Below are 18,007 nucleotides of genomic sequence, written 5' to 3'. Positions count from 1 at the left end.
GTTTCATCCCTTAACCTCCAGTGGGAGGGAATCCATATTTAGACATCAGCCGCAGGCAATGTGGTGCGACAGCTGACAAAACGCAAGCAAGCAAGCAGTGTCTGCTGCTGCTGCTGCTGCTGCTGCCGCTGCCGCTGCCACCACCGCTGCCGCCGCCGCTATGTTCCCTCCTCAATCAGACACAACACTGTGCTTCTGCAGTGAGTCCTTGGGAATGAGTCATTTCAGCCGTATCTCTCTGATCTGGAAGAAATGGCAGCCATTCAACTGACCAAGGTGTATCTGGGTGATAGCGGAGGGCTTTAACAAGCAAGCGACACGGCTTGCGGGTTTAGAGCAGACAGGACGATGAGATGGAACGATGGAAAACAGGCTGACCCAAAAAAAGCGTCGCAACGGGAGCTGAGGGGAGAACAATGAAGATGTGTGATCGGCAGAGCATCAGCAGCAGCCTGGCGGCTGGGTGACGTCACCAGTGACCCTCACAGAGCTCTGCATGGTCAATAATCGGACTCTTTCCTTAAACCAGGAGAGTGCATTTCTGGACATTCCTCTAGCTGTTGGTAAACTCTCAGGTTATTAAAATGAATAAACAGGGTTGTACATATTAGCTTGCCTGACTGGGGAACCCCAGCTTGCCATGATGAGGGCAATGGTGTTACCCGCTACGCTGGGACATTGCTTTAGAACAGGCATTACACTTTATCATGGATATAACACTCTATACATACATATGCTATGTGGACAGAGGTGTCAAGTAACGAAGTACAAAAGTACAAATACTTCGTTATCTTACTTAAGTAGAAATGTTGGTTATCTAAACTTCATTTTTCAGCGACTTTTTACTTCTAATTCTCACATTTTCACCCAATTATCTGAACTTTCTACTGCTTACATTTTAAAAACAGCCTCCTTACTCCGTTTGTTTTAATTCCGGCTCGTCATCATTAAAAAATAAACCCTCTCCAGATAAATCTCTTCATCTGGAAAGTGAGAGTCTGATCCTGATTGGATGAGAAGTATAAACAGACACCATTTTGACTCTCTATTGGTTTATAAGAGATCCATCACACCTGCACACGTCCCGTCACTCTCCAGCGAGCTCACAGCAGACGTCTGTAGTCTAGTATGAAGACTGTGTCCGTGGCAGAGACTCAAGAGAACTGCAGTGAAACGTCCCGACTGAGCCCCACATTTACATTCCAATAAAGCTTATTGATCACACGCCTCTGAAGTCTGACTTTCTGCAGCTTTACAGAACTTCTAGACAACGACTCCTCATATTTTCCTCCATGAAGCTCATGTTGATGCTCAGTAGAGCACAGAGACGCTCCTTTAATAGAGCTGATATTACTGAAATGCTTCATTTTCAATGGGCAGATCTGCAGCTGAAACAGGAGCCTAGTGCAGCCCAACATTTTTCAACATTATGGCTTTTCGAGAAATGGGTTTGGGGGGGTGTGGGGTAGTGCACTATAGACCCCTGTGGCGCAGCCTAAGCTTATAGCTAACAGTTTACCTGTGGCTTGCACAAGTTAATTTAGCATATTTACCATAATATTTACCACGTATCATGCTTTCTTTGTGCGACTGAGTGATAAATATTTAACATTACACCTCTGTTAAATGTCCAATGAAAAACTGTCCAATCACAACTGTCCAATTTTCCCCAAGGTCTCTGGATAGATACAGCCACGTAAGCTAAGCTATCTTATTGGACTTCAAGAGCTAAACTCAAGGCCTGTTGAGTCAGATCAACAGCCAATTTAATTTGGACTTGACCTGAAAGTCCTAGATACACCAATCAGCCATTACATTAACACCACTGACAGCTGAAATGAAAAGCATTGATGATCTTCCTCTTGAGTCGGCTCTTGTCAAGGGGTGGATCTACATATTAGGCAATTTTACATATTAGCAAGTCAATAGTCAGGTCTTGAAGGTGATGCTGGTGTTAAAAGCAGGAGAAATGGACAAGCATCAGAATCTGAGACACTTGGACAAGAACTAAACTGGGATGTTCTGGACGACTGGGTCATCAGGACACCTCCGAAACACTAGGCAGGTCTTGTGGGCTGTTCCCGGTATGCAGTGGTCAGTATCTACCAAAGGTAGTCCAAGAAAGGACAACCGCTGAACCAGCAACAGGGTTATGGCCACCTAAGGGTCATTGATGCTCGTGGAGGTCCCACCCACCTCACAACTTACAGGACTTATTAAAGAATCTGCGGTCCAAGCCTTGGTGGAGTCACTCTGGTGGAGTCCATGCCTCGAATGGTCAGATTTGCTGTCATGGCACAAGGGGGACAAGCAGTCTAGCCAGGACAGTCTAGCCAGGTCAGTTGTGTCGGGCTCTAGGGCTCTTTACTGTAGGAGTCACAAGAATGCTACGGCCCAAACTGAAGGCCTCCAACAGTCGCAGTCCACCACTGCTGAGGAACACTTTCATGAAGCCAATCAAGGAACACTACACGGCTTCAGGACCAGACTCAGGACCTACTTAGAAAAAGAGTGAGCGAGATAGAGAGCTGTGCTCACAACCTTAAGAGAACTGGACTGTCGTCCCATTCCCATTAATGGGCTGCTTAACTCACATTAGGGAAAAACAAGGCCACACGGAAACAGCTCTGACTGTATAACTAGGCCATCCTGCAGTGTGGAGCTTCCTTAACCGGCATATTAAGCCTGTCACGTTAGCTCCAATCCAACACCTCCACTGTCTGAGGTAATTGGAGAAGTCTATTAATCTCTCTCGCAGTAGAGATGAGGAAAGACCACATGTTTCCTGTGCTGGTGGGCGCAGTTCCTGTCAGGCAGCCAGAATGAGAAGCTCAAAGGTGAACAGCTTCCCCTCAGTATCTTCTCCAGAAGTAGGAGAGACTCCTCCTCCTCCAACTCTTTCCCTTTCTCTCTCTCTCTCTGGCCTCCTTTCTCAATCCTCCCTCCCCCCTCCCCTCGTCTCTCATCATCAAGAGGAGCCAATTATGCTGAGAAGAGCACTCCGACACTTTGCTGGGGGAAAATAGAGCCCCGCTTGTCCAGAGAAAACATATTGATTAGAGGCGTAGAACGTGTTTCATTTTCTATTATCTTACTTAGGCCCTCGTTAACATGCTATAGGAGACCACCGCATTTTGACAGACACCCCGCTGGCAAGAGGGAGATTAGGCTACTGCTACTGCTGCGTCCTGAATAACAAACTGTAGGATAATAAAATCAGTGTTTCGCAAAAGAAAGAAAAGGTCCGTGTCACTGCCCATATCAAAAACCAACCTGAACCTGCTAATGAATGCAAATGGGCCACTTTACGAACCAATTATCTACTGCGAATCAGCAGCCATTGGTGGAGCACCGTGCTATATTTCCCCTTTGTTCGAAAAGCAAACAGCCTTGCTGGGCTATTAAAGCTACCAGGAGTTTATCGACAAAATTGTCCTCGCAGGACTGCGAACGACTGCAAATTACCCCCGGTGCTCACTTTCAAGTTGAGGAGTAGCGAACAAAAGCAAAGTTCTCCCTTTTCTGACCCTCCTGCATTAATGCCCTGTCACTTAAGCTACCACAGTCCTCAATGCAAATTCACCAGCGCTTGTTTTTTTTCCCCCTAGCATGCGCGGACTGCGTAGAGAGGTTTTGAGAAGGAATACATTTACATTTACAAGAGCCCTTCAAACTAAACACAAGACTTTTAAAAGCATGAGAGGCGGCAATAACGGTGGCACAGATGATAGATAAAAATGACGACGTGTTATTAATGGATATGCGAGTGCTAGCATGGAAATCCATCAGCCGAAAGCATCAGGGCTCCCTGGAAGTGGAAGCAATCACAAGAGCTGACATTGGTACATAATGGGAGAACCACAATGGGATCGTTCCCTCGCTGAACCGACAGAGTCGTGGAGAAGGAGCAGGTTAGGGAAACCAGAGCAGAGTGATGCTAATTGATTTTCCTCTGATTTGCTCCACAAATGGAAGTTAACATCAGCAACAAGAGCGTTAGTGAGGTCAGGATGTTGGATGATGATCACCATCCCACCTCATCATCCCCAACTCATCCCAAAGGTATTGGATGGAGCACCACCATCCATCATTCCAGAGAACACAGTTCTTCCACTGCTCCACAGCTCAATGCTGAGGGGCTTCATATATACCCCTCCTCTAGCCCACGCCTGGAATTAGGCAGCAGCATGGTGCCAATAGGTTCATCAATGTTTATCAGCTCCAGAGAGTCCAATTCTATTGGCAGTACTTCTTCTCTACAGGGACTAGACAAGCTGTGTGTGTGCATTTGCACATCTGTGTCAGCAATGGGTGCAACTTAAAGTGGCTGATGTATGTATTTATTACAAGGGGTGTCTATAGGTCTATAGGCCTTTTTTTCTCAGCCCAGCCACCATTGCTAGCACAGCATTAGCATGTCCCGGCCTGGCTGAAGGGCTTGTCCAACATTGTTAGTGCTCGTTTAGTGGAAGCTAGCATTTGGTATCCAGGTTTGCTACGATGGGCTTGGCATCACCCATCAGTGAGCTCCCACAGCGCCCCCACCCTGTGGCTCATTTAAATGCACATGAGCTTATTTGGCTGTGAACTAGATACAATTATTTGTAAATACTGCAGTATACTGTATTATTACCCTTATACCACAGCAACCCTAGTACTGAGGTTTCTATCCAGCCCTCTATCTGTAAGCAAAACCAGTACTGCTAAGTCCCGACCACATAATCCACACAAATAATGAGCGAAGCACATCAGCACCATCGACATTCAAATCAACTTCAAATCCTCCAGCCATCTGTCTGACAGCCCGCCTCGCTCTTCTGTTCCAAACAACAGAGTCAAATTACAGAGAAAGAGACTCAGTGACAGAACTAGATCAGACCTGCTATGGAGAACGAAGCCAGGGCTGGAAGTGAGACACGCTGATTAATGGATAGTAAGTTCAGAACCTGAACACGACGTTTATTTATCAGTCTGTCGTCTCGGCTGGTCTCGGCTGGTCGGTGATCTGTCTGGGTTGTAATCTCGGTGGACTCCTCCTATGGGAGGCTCTGTGGAGATACCTGTCAGTCATCCTCTACAGAATAGAGAGATTCGCTGTGTCCATAAATGAGGTCTAGAAGCCTCGGCAGAGCCGTCATAGCGTACGGTCTGTCAACAGTGCTGTGTTCAAATATGCAGTGGCATCGAAGCATGGCAGTGTGTACACACACTCACACATACATACACACACACTCACACAGACCTCAGAAAATTCCTACTTGTCCAATCGGTGAGGCCTACCAGAATGATAAAAGGAGAGCTGCACAATCGGAGGTGAATGAATGAGCTCTGTGCCTCTGCATAACCACAGCCATTGTGATTTACGTTCAGGGCTGCTGAACGCCACATTAAAACTCGGTCCACTTATGCAAATGGTGCACTTGGAAATGACACACAGCTCCACTTGAAAAAAATATATATATAGTGCGTTAAACATCTGGAGCATCCAACCAGCCAATGGCCCGGGTCCCTGTGCCTTATCGCCGCACGCCGTCCGTAATGTGCACATATGTATATATATATGCACCGCCGAAGAGAGCGCACCCCCTCGGCCTGTCGTGTGTGTTTGACGAATGGAATTAGACGACGGTCCTCGGGAACTGTGCTGGTATATGCTAATGTGGTTGGATGCGCTACACGACTCTGAGCCTTTGATATGTTACTGTGTGTGCAAGGCATGTAATACCACCACCGTCCCTGAAGCAGTGGACCATTATGTACCAAGAAGCAGGAGCCATGTGACCGACAGTGTGGGGGGGGGGTTTCGAGGAGGAGAGAAAATTGAGGGAAGCTAAGAGAAAAAAAGAAATAGAAAGAAATTTAAAGGAAAAAAGAAAAGAAAGCAGAGAAAAAAAATTATAAAAGACAAAAGAAGATGAATCAAGATAGCAAAAATATGTGAGAAAGAAGGAATTAACAAAAAAAGAAAGAAAAAAAAACTAAATAAGGAAAATCAAAAAACAAAAACACCAAATAAATAAATGATAAGAATAATAATGACAAAAATAAATATAAAAAATAACAAAATAAAGAAAAAAGAAAAAAGAAATAGGGAGAATAAAATGAAAAGAAATAAAGAAAAAGTATTAACTAAATACATCAGGAAGAAAATAACTGATACTTTAAAGAAGAGAAGGATTTAAAGAAAGAAAGATAAACAACAGAAACAATGGGAGACTTAATAAAAGATTAATTAAAAAGACACGAAAAAGAAATAAACAATTAATAAAAGAAAGAAAGAAAGACAAGGTTCAGAGAAATTCAAAAAGGAATTAACCAAACAAAGAAAGAAGATGAAAGAATGAAAGACAAAAGAACAGAAATAAAGAAAATAAAAAACACAAAGAAAATAAACACTGAAAAACTAGGTATTAACCAAAAACAGAAGGAAGGTAATTATTAATAAATGAAAGAAGACAATTAAAGAACACAAACAACATAAAGACAAAAAATTAAAAAACAAGAAGAAAATTAAAGAACAAAAATGAAAGAGACCAAAAATGGAAAGGAAATAACAGAAGAAGAAGAATGATCAAAAGAAAAAATAATAAGTGAAGAGAAAAAATTAAATAATTACTCACAAAATTAAGGAAAGGATTAATAAGCAAAGAGGGAACTTACAAAGAAAAGAAAGAAAAATAAAGAGAAAGAAAATATATATTAAAAAAGACACAAATATTAATAAAAGAAAGTAATAAAAAAAGGTTAAGAGGAATAAAAAAAGAAATTAACAAAATAAAGAAAAAAGAGGAAAGAATGAAAGAATATGAGTGAAAAACACAAAGAAAAGAAATACAGGCCAAAAAGAGAAAAACTAAACGAAGGAAGGAATAATTAAAACATAAAAGAAGGGATGAATTTAAATAATAAAAAAAAACAAAGAAGGAAAGAAAGAACAAAGAAAAGAGAGAAATCAGAAAGCGTCTCAAAAAGCTAAAAAGACCTGTGGTGGAGGAGGCACCTAACTGAGTCAAGCTGTGCTGAGTTCAATACAGAGCAGATCAATGAACCCCAGGTGATGAAAAGCTTCTTTAGAAGAGTTTAACAGACAGGTGAAGCACAAAGGCTCAAAACAGTGTGAATACATCTCAACATATCAATACAGCTCTGCCTACGAGCGTGGAACTGGGAGGACAGCAGATGGGCTTTTTTCTCCAACCATCTGCAGAAGCTCTGCACAGTCAGAGCCAGTCGCTCCATCAGAACGTGCTCGTCACAGTGTACAGTATTAATGACAGTTGCAGACAGAGTTGAGTCTTGGGTCAGGCTGAAAAAAATAGGCCCAACAGGTATTTTGGCCCATGCTGAGGTCCAGCTAATTTATCAGCTCCAGCCACTGGCCACCGGCCACAGCTGGACATGATGCTGCTGACAAATGCTGTGGGGTGAGGATTTGATTGCATTCAGCCACAAGAGCGTTAGTAAGGTCAGGATGTTGGATGATAATCACCACCCCACCTCATCATCCCAATACCCCAACCCATCCCAAAAGTACTGGATGGAGCCCCACCATCCATTATTCCAGAGAACACAGTTCTTCCACTGCTCCACAGCTCTATGCTGGGGGCTTTATACTACAGGTCGACCAATATATCGGGCAGATATTTGCCATTTTATTATATATCAGCATCGCCCGATATTCGTGTTTAGTAGCACCGATTTAAAGTCAGACACGTCCGTGGGCACCCCTGTGTTATTGGTGCGGTGGAACGTGCTGCTGCCGCATGTGAAAGACCCCAAGACAAAACATTTGGAAAACAACAGGAACAGGAACAGTCCTGGTAGATAAAGGTAAGGCTAAAATTCTGATATTTCTAAGTCTCATTGCCATATAAATACTATATGCAAATAAGGTGGAAAACTTCTACATATCGGCCATTGGCTGACCCGAACCTCTAAACATCAGCATTGGTTATAGAAAAACACATATCTGTCAATCTCTACTTTATAGATCTCTAGCCTACGCCTCCCATTAGGTAGTATCAACGTTCCTAAACTCAGCCATGTTCAGCTCCTCCTCTGCTGCGTTCTCTCTTCACTGGCTTCCTGTAGCTGCTGCCCAGGTCACTAGATTCAAACCCTGACTCTGGTCTACAAAGCCAAGACTGGACCAGCCAGCCCCTCTGTGCTTGATGGCGATGGCCAAAAGCCGATCTGCACCAAGAGCCCTTTCAGCTTCAAGTACGGCTCGGCTCGACCCGCCATCCTTTAAGAGCCACGGAAGACGAGTGTCCAGACTTTTTACTGTCCTGCACCGAAGTGGTGGAATGAACTTCCCCTGGGTGTCTGAACAGCAGAGTCCAACGCCCGCTGTCCTCAAACCCAGACTGAAAACCCTCCTCTTCTGAGAGTACTCAGGCGAAGAGAAGAGTACTATGGTCTCCATATTGACTTGTGTTTAGTAGAGTCTAAACTTAGAGGGATCTTTGAATTATTAGTCTATTCAAACTAGCTGAGGTTTTTCTTGGGTAAATAGTGAAGCACTTTTGTAAGTCGCTCTGGAGAAGAGTGTCTGCTAAATGCCTTAAATGTAAATGTAACCACTGAGAGGAACCAAGACTCAAGAGGAAAAGCTTCCTGGAATCACAAACCAAGACTGAAAGGAATGAGGAAATCCTCACTGAACCACTGAGAGGAACCAAGACCCCAAAATGTGTCACCAATGCTTCACCTCTGGGCCACAAAGCATGCTGCAGTAGAGAGCCAAGTAGTACAAATGCGTAGGGGAGATTAAACATGGAGGCATGGAGATCATTAAAGGAGCGTTCCAGCAGATAAACCAGTGAGTGAATTTACAGTGTGTCAGAGAGGTGGCAGACTGCTGACTGTGCTGGACCTATACAGGACTTCCGATATGAGAGTGTGATGGGAAAGAGGTTCAGTAGGAAGATAAAAGGCAGATTTAGAAGATGAGAAGTTCTATATGCAGGCTCGAGACCCAATAATAACTATGGAACCTTCCCCGTGGGTCTCAGATAGCACGGAGGAACGCTGTCAGACGACTTCTTCAAACGGACTGAATACACCTCCAAAGAAGGCACTGTATATCTACCCTTGAGAGTTTTGCGGCAAAGCTCTTGTAAAGTGTTTTGATAAGACTGAGTCATGCGCTGGAGCGCTCGCGGAGTCTTACCTTGACTCCTCACTTCGCTGCGTGACTCATGTCGGGGCACAGCGAGATTAAAATGCCTGCATCTCCTGCGCCCGCCTGCACAGAATTTATTCCCATACAATTGCTCCCTTTATTGCAGATATCTGCTGCTCTGCAGTGATGGAGATTCAAGGTCTTATCCACAGCAGGGAGGAGATAAGTAAACACATTGAGGAACTGACAGTAAGGAAGGAAGGAAAGACGGAAGAAGAATGCAGGGGGAAATGCAGGGCTGGAAAAAAGCCAGTGACGAATGGAATGTGTACACTAGCTGGAGAGGAAGGAGGTGGGGAGGTGTTGTTGCTAATGAGCCGGCAAGCGTAAAGACGAGGCGAAGGAAAGCTAACCCAAGGTCTGAGGTGGAAATCTGAGGTTGGGTGTTCAGCTACTTTCAGTTGCACCCACTGCTGACACAGATGTGCAAATGCACACACACACAGGTACTGCCAATAGCCAAGCATGTCTGGCCGACTTTGCATGTATCGGACAAGTGCTTACCCTCATAGTGTCAGGAGCATTGTCAGTGAACGGGCTGGTAGCATGCCTAATGCCAGGAGTGGGCTAGAAGGGTAAGACTAAAGCCCCCCAGCATTGCACTGTGAAGCACTTTTGGGGGATGAGGCGGAGTGGTGGTCTTCCAACATCCTGACCTTACTAACTCAGCTCCTGTCGCTGAATGCAATCAAATCCTCACAGCAGCTCGTAGAAAGCCTTTAGAGACAGTTACTCCAACAAAAGCAGGTGTCTCAATACTTTTGTCCATATAGTGTATGGCCGAACCGGAAATGGGGAGGGCAGAGAAGTACATGCTCACTTGGCTGGATGTTGGAGAGAGGAGCAAGTGGTCCCAGTGAGGGCTGTATACTGGGACAGCGTGCAGTGTAGTCAGCAGCACTGTGAATATGGAGCTCCAGCAAAAAACCCAGACGCAGCACACAGAAGATCCTCATTAGGAGACATGAGGAGAGTACCCCTGCAACAACCGGCCCAACAGCTTCATCAGCTGAGCTCCGGCTCAGGCAATTACCACCAACATCCAGCAGCTCAGGACACCGGGCCCTCCGCTGCGTACACAAGCAGGTCGTGGGTGGGGTCTTACCTAACAAAATCAATACACATTACAACTGGGTGGCTCTGCAGACGACACCAAACTGAGGCGATCTGACAGTCCGTATGTACTGGTGATGGGCTGGTCTGCAGAATAGAGACCAAAAATGCCTTCATGTAAACTAAATCCCATTAAAACACCTCTTCTCCTCACACTTATTTGCATTTAAGTAAATAGTAAAATACAGAGACAGTGTTTACATCTAATTACTAATTATTAAATATTGTATGATACATTTGCACAATTTTGACCTAAAAACAGACTGAGACTGCAATATACACAATATGTCCAAATGTTTGTGGACACCCCTAAACTAATGCATTCATCTACCATATCATCTATGTATTTTTTCCATTAATTATATAATTGAATAATGCTATCATTGTGTGTGTAAATGCTCCACACACACACAGCTTGTCTAATCTCTGTAGAGAAGTACTGCCAATAGAATAGGACTCTGAATAAATATCCAACAGGAAATGTTGAGAAGTTCTTACCCAAAATATTGTTAAAACACACACACATATATATATATACACAATTTTTATTTTATATACACACACATGTTTTTCATTAATTTAATAAATATATATATAATTATATATTTTTTGCATTGCATATATAATTTAATAATATATATAATTTTATTAATTTTGCCACTTTTTTCAACACTGCATTAATTAAATGTATGTATTTTTTAATGAAAATAATTACACAACTATAACCTTTTATTTACTTAAAATAGTTACTTAATACTTAAACAGTGGTGGCTCAGCGGTTAGAGCGCCGGGATATCGATAACAGGGTTGTGGGTTCGATTCCCGGGCTCGGCAAGCTGCCACTGTTGGGTCCTTGAGCAAGGCCCTTTACCCTCTCTGCTCCCCGGGCGCTGGAGTTGGCTGCCCACCGCTCTGGGTGTGTGTGTGTGTACTCACTGCCCCTAACACATGTGTGTGTGTGAGTGTGTGTTCACTACCAGATGGGTTAAATGCGGAGGACACATTTCGCTGTACAGTCCACACTGTACAGTGACAAATACGTGCACCTTTACCTTTACATCCCAGCAGACAAAAGCACAATCTGACTTACAATAAATGCCTGAAATCAAACAATAAACAAACTGATATTCTTCCACACAGCCAACATACTGCATTTACAAAGAGCCTCACTCCACACTGTTCAGGTCCTTGAGGACCTGTTGGAGGTTCTTCAATTTAAAACTGTGGAGGAACCTCATAACAAAAGAACCTCCAAAGGTTCCTCAAGGAACTTCTATTTATAACAGTGCACAGTGTAAAGAATATAAGATGCTTAAGGAACATTTGGAGGTTCTTCCGTTTCAAACTGTGGAGAACAGGTTCAAGAACAGGTTCTTAGAAGAAAAAGGTTCCTTAAAGCACTTTAAGAGGTTCCTCCACAGTTTTAAACTGAAGAACCTCCAAACGTTTCTCAAGGAACTTTTACTTTTAACAGTGCACACTGTAAAGAATATAAGATCCTTAAGGAACGTTTGGAAGTTCTACCATTTGAAACTGTGCAGGAATCGTCAACCTTCAGGAACAGGTTTCTTGAAGGTTCCTCAAAGCACCTTAAGAGACTCCTCCACAGTTTCTCAAGGATCTTATACTTTTCACTGTGCTGGTTTAAATTATTTCAACTATTCAATATCAAAAGTGATTTTTTTTCTTCTTTTTTTTCAAAATACTGCTCCAAATGTTGTTCGTCATATTATTAGAAAACCTGGTGCCACTTTCTCTCACTGGGTTCAGTAAGACAGCAGATCTGCTGCTTTCAGAAGCTGGAAAATTGGGGGAAAACTGGGAGAACGTACTGAGATTTGATCATGTTTGCCAGTGTGTCTGTGGGATCTTGTGGCCATAACTGTAAATGCTTTTACCAGACATTTCACTCGTTAAAGAGCAGGTACATCGCTGCGCTCAGGAAAGTGCTTCTGAACGGGAACAGCCTTAGACTTTATTACAGTTTCGGTGTCATTTCTATTTTCCGCCACTTAAATTAAAGCTGCTCAGCCACGACAATGCGATTTATCCACCCAGAAGAACCGGCTGCCTGCGTGTTTACAGAACCCTCTGATTAGACCTGCATCCATGTAAAACACAAAACACCAATATCACAGAAACGACGTCGGGCAGAGCCGCCACCTTCACCTTCCCTCCAAACGCCCAGCGACTGTGTTTCCACCTTAATAACCAAACAGGAGTCCATTCAATCACCAAAGGTCATGTAAGAAACAGCTCGGTGGGCACATGGCGAGCTCGGAACGGAAATAAGGTCAGAGAAAAATAGGACATTCATTAAATTCTTCAGCTAGGAGTAAACTCCTCGGGGAGCGCGCTGCTCTCTGTCTCAGAGCGTGCCGTGCTGAAGGGAGTTCAGATGTGCCACTGATGCTCAAAGATTTACCACGTGAATAAACAGTGTCTCTTAAACGGCATCTTAAGGGTCTATTTAAAAAATGACAGTCATTCATGAAGCGCACTTGACCTTGTTCTGATCGGTTTATGCTTGAACTTCAAAGGAAGCGTGGGCTGTCTCTCAATGCTCATTACAGCCGGCACGGAACAGGCAGACTGTGGCACGGCAGCCGGGGGGAGCGGGGAGCAGGGAGTGGCTTTTCAGATCGGCTTCCAGATTCTGAAATATGGCCGGTTCAAAAGTTATTTTAGGGATTACTACATACCCGCTTCACCAGAGTTATGTAGTGCAGATTCTGAGATGCTCAGATTCTCATTCACAGCATTTAGCAGATTCTTATCTGAGTCTGACTGTGACAGTCGGCATCAGCGTGATGTTGAAGCTGTGATTTTAAGATAAAATGCTACATAGTGTTGCTTTAAGCGCTGTGGGCGGCACTGAACACTCGTCCTGTAGACGGTCTCATTATCTTTGCTGTTCCTTTAACACACATCTGCTTTCAGTGTTCAGGCTCTATCAGGGACTTCAGTGTTTAATATTATGGAACATGAGGGATATTCATTTTCCCGAAATTCATTTCTTGGAGCACTTTTGGTAGGTACTGACCACTGCATACCAGACAACACCCCACAAGACCTGATGCCTGATGTTTTGGTGGAGATGTTCTGATGACCCAGTCGTCTATCTAGAACATCACAGTTTGGTTCTTCTTGTCAAAGTGTCTCAGATTCTTACACTTAACACTGACATCACCTTCAAGAACTGACTGAGCACTTGCTGCCCAGTATGTAGATCCACCCTCCCAAGATATTCAGTGTTTTTCACTGTATCTGTCAGTGGTGTTAATGTTATGGCTGATCGGTGTATTTATGAGGATCACTGATTAAACCTTTCACCTGTTTAAACATTGTTGACTAGGTTTCTATGTCAAAATCCAGAGGATATAATCCCATGGGCTGATGCTGCCACATGCTGCTGTGCTGTCTGCAGAACATCTGTATTTAAAGAATGATGCTTTTATGTCCATTATTTTTATTTACTCATTATCCACTGTAGCAGCAATCAGTGGTGAATTAATGACTAATATTAAAAATTAGTAATCAATACATTCCAGACATGAATGTACTAGAGTACTAGAGACTTAGACTTGAGTAAAAGTACAGGTGCTCTATCAAAGACGTGACTTTAGTAGAAGTAGAAGTGTCTTTAAGCTCCGTACTGAAGTAGAAGTACTAAAGTACTCAAACTTTTGGTACTTAAGTACTACAAGTAGTTTAGTATTCTAAAATTCACTGCTTAAGTACTGAAAGTAAAAGTACAGTACTGTTCTGTATTTCTTACAGAAAGCAGTCAAAAGTTTGGGTATCAGTGTTTATCTGATTTCAGATGCTCAGACTTAAGGCCTGTCTCAGTTCCTCTGGCTGTAGGAGAAGGACAGGACTGTAGAAGACAGAGCTCATGAACACGAGTCTTCAGTTCACTCTCTAAACAAACTCTCTCGCCCAAAAGAGAGAGAGAGCTGAGCAGTCCTGACTCAACCCGCCACATACAAGAGCTTCATCTGTAAAACCAGAGAGGAGAGCAGCTCAAACCCCTGAGCTTCACTCTCTGTAAACTCAACTACCGCTGAAAGATCTCAGGCCGTTCGGCACATACGAGTATTTGCAGGAGGTGAAGATGGAGGAGGTTCTTCTGGTGGTTCTTCTTCTTCTTTCATCTGGAGATAAACTAACAGAGCTCTAGTGTTAGTGTCCTCACTGCAGCAGCGGAGTGAGAGAGAGGAAGAACGGCAGCATGCTCGCTCACGGCGCCATCGCCTGGTCTGACCAGTGTTAAGGCGGCTTAATCGAACTCGGTGGTGGCGCCATCTAGTGCTCTGGAGGTGAAAATGTGTTTTTAAAATGATTCATACCGTTTTTATTTTAAATGTAACGAGTAACGATGCAGCATGTAAACAATGTAACGGAGTAAAAGTATTAAACGGTACAGTAGTGAAGTACTTCTACTTCCTTATCATACCTCTCTGATACATTCTTGTTTTTCACGTAATGTGAGAGTTTACAAGGTCAACAAACGTGGTCTCTTTAATAACTGGAACTCCCTCTAGAGTAACTTAGCTACACTCTACACCTCTGCACTGTACACTCCTGAACCTACTGTACTCCTCCTTTTACATGCACAACACCCCATAGGCATAGCTGCACTACATATAGTATAGTATTGTAACTTAGCTTGCACTTTAATCTTTACACTTTAAAGCGTGATGTTGAAGCTGTGATTTTAAGATAAAATGCTACATAGTGTTGCTTTAAGCGCTGTGGGCGGCACTGAACGCTCGTCCTGTAGACGGTCTCATCATCTTTGCTGTTCCTTTAACACACATCTGCTTTCAGTGTTCAGGCTCTATCAGGGACTTCAGTGTTTAATATTATGGAACATGAGGGATATTCATTTTCCCAAAATTCATTTCTTGGAGCACTTTTGGTAGGTACTGACCACTGCATACCAGACAACACCCCACAAGACCTGATGCCTAATGTTTTGGTGGAGATGTTCTGATGACCCAGTCGTCTATCTAGAACATCACAGTTTGGTTCTTCTTGTCAAAGTGTCTCAGATTCTTACACTTAACACTGACATCACCTTCAAGAACTGACTGATCACTTGCTGCCCAGTATGTAGATCCACCCTCCCAAGATATTCAGTGTTTTTACTGCATCTGTCAGTGGTGTTAATGTTATGGCTGATCGGTGTATTTATGAGGATCACTGACTAAACCTTTCACTGTTTAAACATTGTTGACATTTCTTCCCCAATTGCATAATAATAATAATAATAAATAATTATAGTAATAAATAAAGAAATAAATAAATAAACACTATAAATAATAATTAAAATATTATGCATAATAAAACACTAATACATAATAATCATAATAATAACAATAATAAAGACTATAAATAACTATGAAAATATTATGTATAATAAAAAATACTAATAAAAATACTAATAAATAATAAAGAAAATATCATGCATAACAAAAAACATTAAGAATAAATAATTATAATACATAAATACTATAAATAAATCTTATGCTAATTATAATGTTATGTAAAAATATTATGCATAATAAACACTAATAATAATAATAATAATAATAAAGAAATACTATAAATAACAATGAAAATATTATGCATAAGAAAAATAACAATAAAAAATACTACTAATAAATAAATACTATAAATAATAATGAAAATATTATGCATAAAAAATACAAATAATAAAGAATAATAACAATAATAATAGTAAAATCAAAGAACTGCCAAAACTGCACAGTTTTCTACCCCCCCCCCTCATAAAAGCTGCAGAAACAAATTAAGCGCTCATTAATCAATAATCTCTTTCTCCACAAATGAAAAAAAAAGCTCCAAAAGCAAGTGAAAAAAAAACGGGTTCAGGCTTGACTGAGCTTCTGCCTCTCACTCCACGAGCAGTGAAGCAAAGGATGCCAAACGAGGTGCACAAAAGCAAGTGATGCAAAAATACAGAGCCGTGCAATTCCAGAGCTGACACTTCTGCCACTCACTCCACAGACAGCTTCCAACAGACTAGTGACCATGAAGAGGACGATGCCACACTTACACTAACATCACTAATATCTCCATCCCCCCACTCCAAAACTGCAGAGGCAAATGAAGGAAAACAGAGAAGAGAGTTATCTGAGCACGGTGGGGGGGGGGGGGGGGGTATATTACATATTCTCCTCAAAAAGCTGCACACCATGCACATTTAGCAAAGTGCCCAAAAAAAAGGGGTAAAACGACTCCACAGAAACACAAGCAGCAGCCTTTTTTTTCTAATATCCACAAAATTAAACGCAGAAGAAGGAAAGTTGGGGGCAGGAGCTGGTTCAGGCGGGCTGGTGATATTTTTTATATGCTGCAAAATTAGCAGAAAAGGCCCAAAGAGCAGGTGCTGTGAAAGAAGCCAAACTATGAAAACAGCTGAGAGTGACACTCTACATCTCTATCTGACAGTTATAGTAAACATGAGGGCTACAAATGTCCACCATCCTTTAAAGTGATGTGCAAAAGGAGTGTTTAGGCTGCACTGTGATCTTCTTAAGCCTCACAAAGCTGCAAATCCTGCAAATTCTGAGGAAAGTGCCCAACAACTAGTGATGCAATTACAGCAGCTTGCAGCTTTTTTACAGGAGGAGGAAAAAACCTTGCCAACTTTCAATGGAAGTCAATGCAAAAAGATTTGATTCTGGGTCATTTCTGAGCGTTTCTATTGGTCTGTTCATTATCAAATATTGACACAGTGTACAGAACAACTGCCAGATTCACATTCTGGCAAAAAGTGAAAAATGCCTAAAATTATGATGCACAGTGTTTTGCCCCACAGAGACCCACAGCAGCAAAATGACCCACAGCTCTGACTCAGCTCACAGCTCACACTCTCCCTGCAGTGCTGTAACGCTGTCCAGACCCACAGCCCATCACTGCACACAGAGAGCCGCTGTCTGGGTGGTGCGTAATGGCCACTGTGCGCATTACCTCGCCAGTCGACGCGCTCCTCTTCTGCCAGACAACTCTTCCAGCTACAGGCACAGGTCAGGACAGACGGACAGACGGACGGACGTACGGACGTCTTCAGCGCTGGGCGGCTCGAGAACTCTCAGGAGGAGCAGCAGGAGCAGCAGGAGCAGCGGAGACAGAGGGGCTCACCGTGGAGCTCCATTACGCACAGCCTTCCACCAGGCCGAGCAGATCCGGCTGGAGACAGCAGAGACATGACGGCTGCGGAGTTCTCCTCAACTTCCCTCCCTCACAGCAACACACACACACTCTCTCACACACTCACACACTCTCTCACACACTCACACACACCGTGGATAGGGAGCCACCAAAATATTAAGTCCACAGAATCAACAGATCAGTCATTCTGTCTGTCTGCGCGCTCTCTCTCTCTCTCTCTCTCTCTCTCTCTCTCACACACACACACACACTCCCACACTCGCACACACACTCCCCAGAATGCAGTCATTAAAATTCCTCTCTCGTTCGTCTTCGTCTTGTCATCCCTCTTCTCCAAGTCCTCCCGCAGAAAAGCGTGGCCGCGGAGGCGTCCGGCGCGCAGCTCCGTCAGACGGTCCACTGCGCCGCGGCGGCGCCTGCGTCCTGCATCGCGTCTCTTTTGGCGTTTTCGTAGCCTTTATTCTCCCCGCTGCTCGCCCCGCATCGCGCTAGCTGCCCCTGCTCCCTCTACAC

At 43.3% G+C, this 18,007-nt stretch overlaps 1 protein-coding gene across 1 annotated transcript in view; it reads right to left on the bottom strand.

Moving 5' to 3' along the window:
• LOC140549517 (xylosyl- and glucuronyltransferase LARGE1-like) overlaps nucleotides 1–18,007 on the bottom strand; it is a 68,185-nt gene that overhangs the window by 50,157 nt on the left and 21 nt on the right. Inside the window, exon 1 of the mRNA XM_072673229.1 lies at nucleotides 17,294–18,007. This exon is cut by the window's right edge and continues 21 nt beyond it. The gene's annotated coding sequence lies outside the window, so the exon portion shown is untranslated. The remainder of the gene's footprint in view (nucleotides 1–17,293) is intronic.

Source organism: Salminus brasiliensis, chromosome 2 (assembly GCF_030463535.1).
Source record: "Salminus brasiliensis chromosome 2, fSalBra1.hap2, whole genome shotgun sequence".
NCBI classification, from domain to species: Eukaryota; Metazoa; Chordata; class Actinopteri; order Characiformes; family Bryconidae; genus Salminus; species Salminus brasiliensis.
Note: the sequence above shows the minus strand (reverse complement) of the source record. Positions and strands in the feature narration are given on the sequence as shown.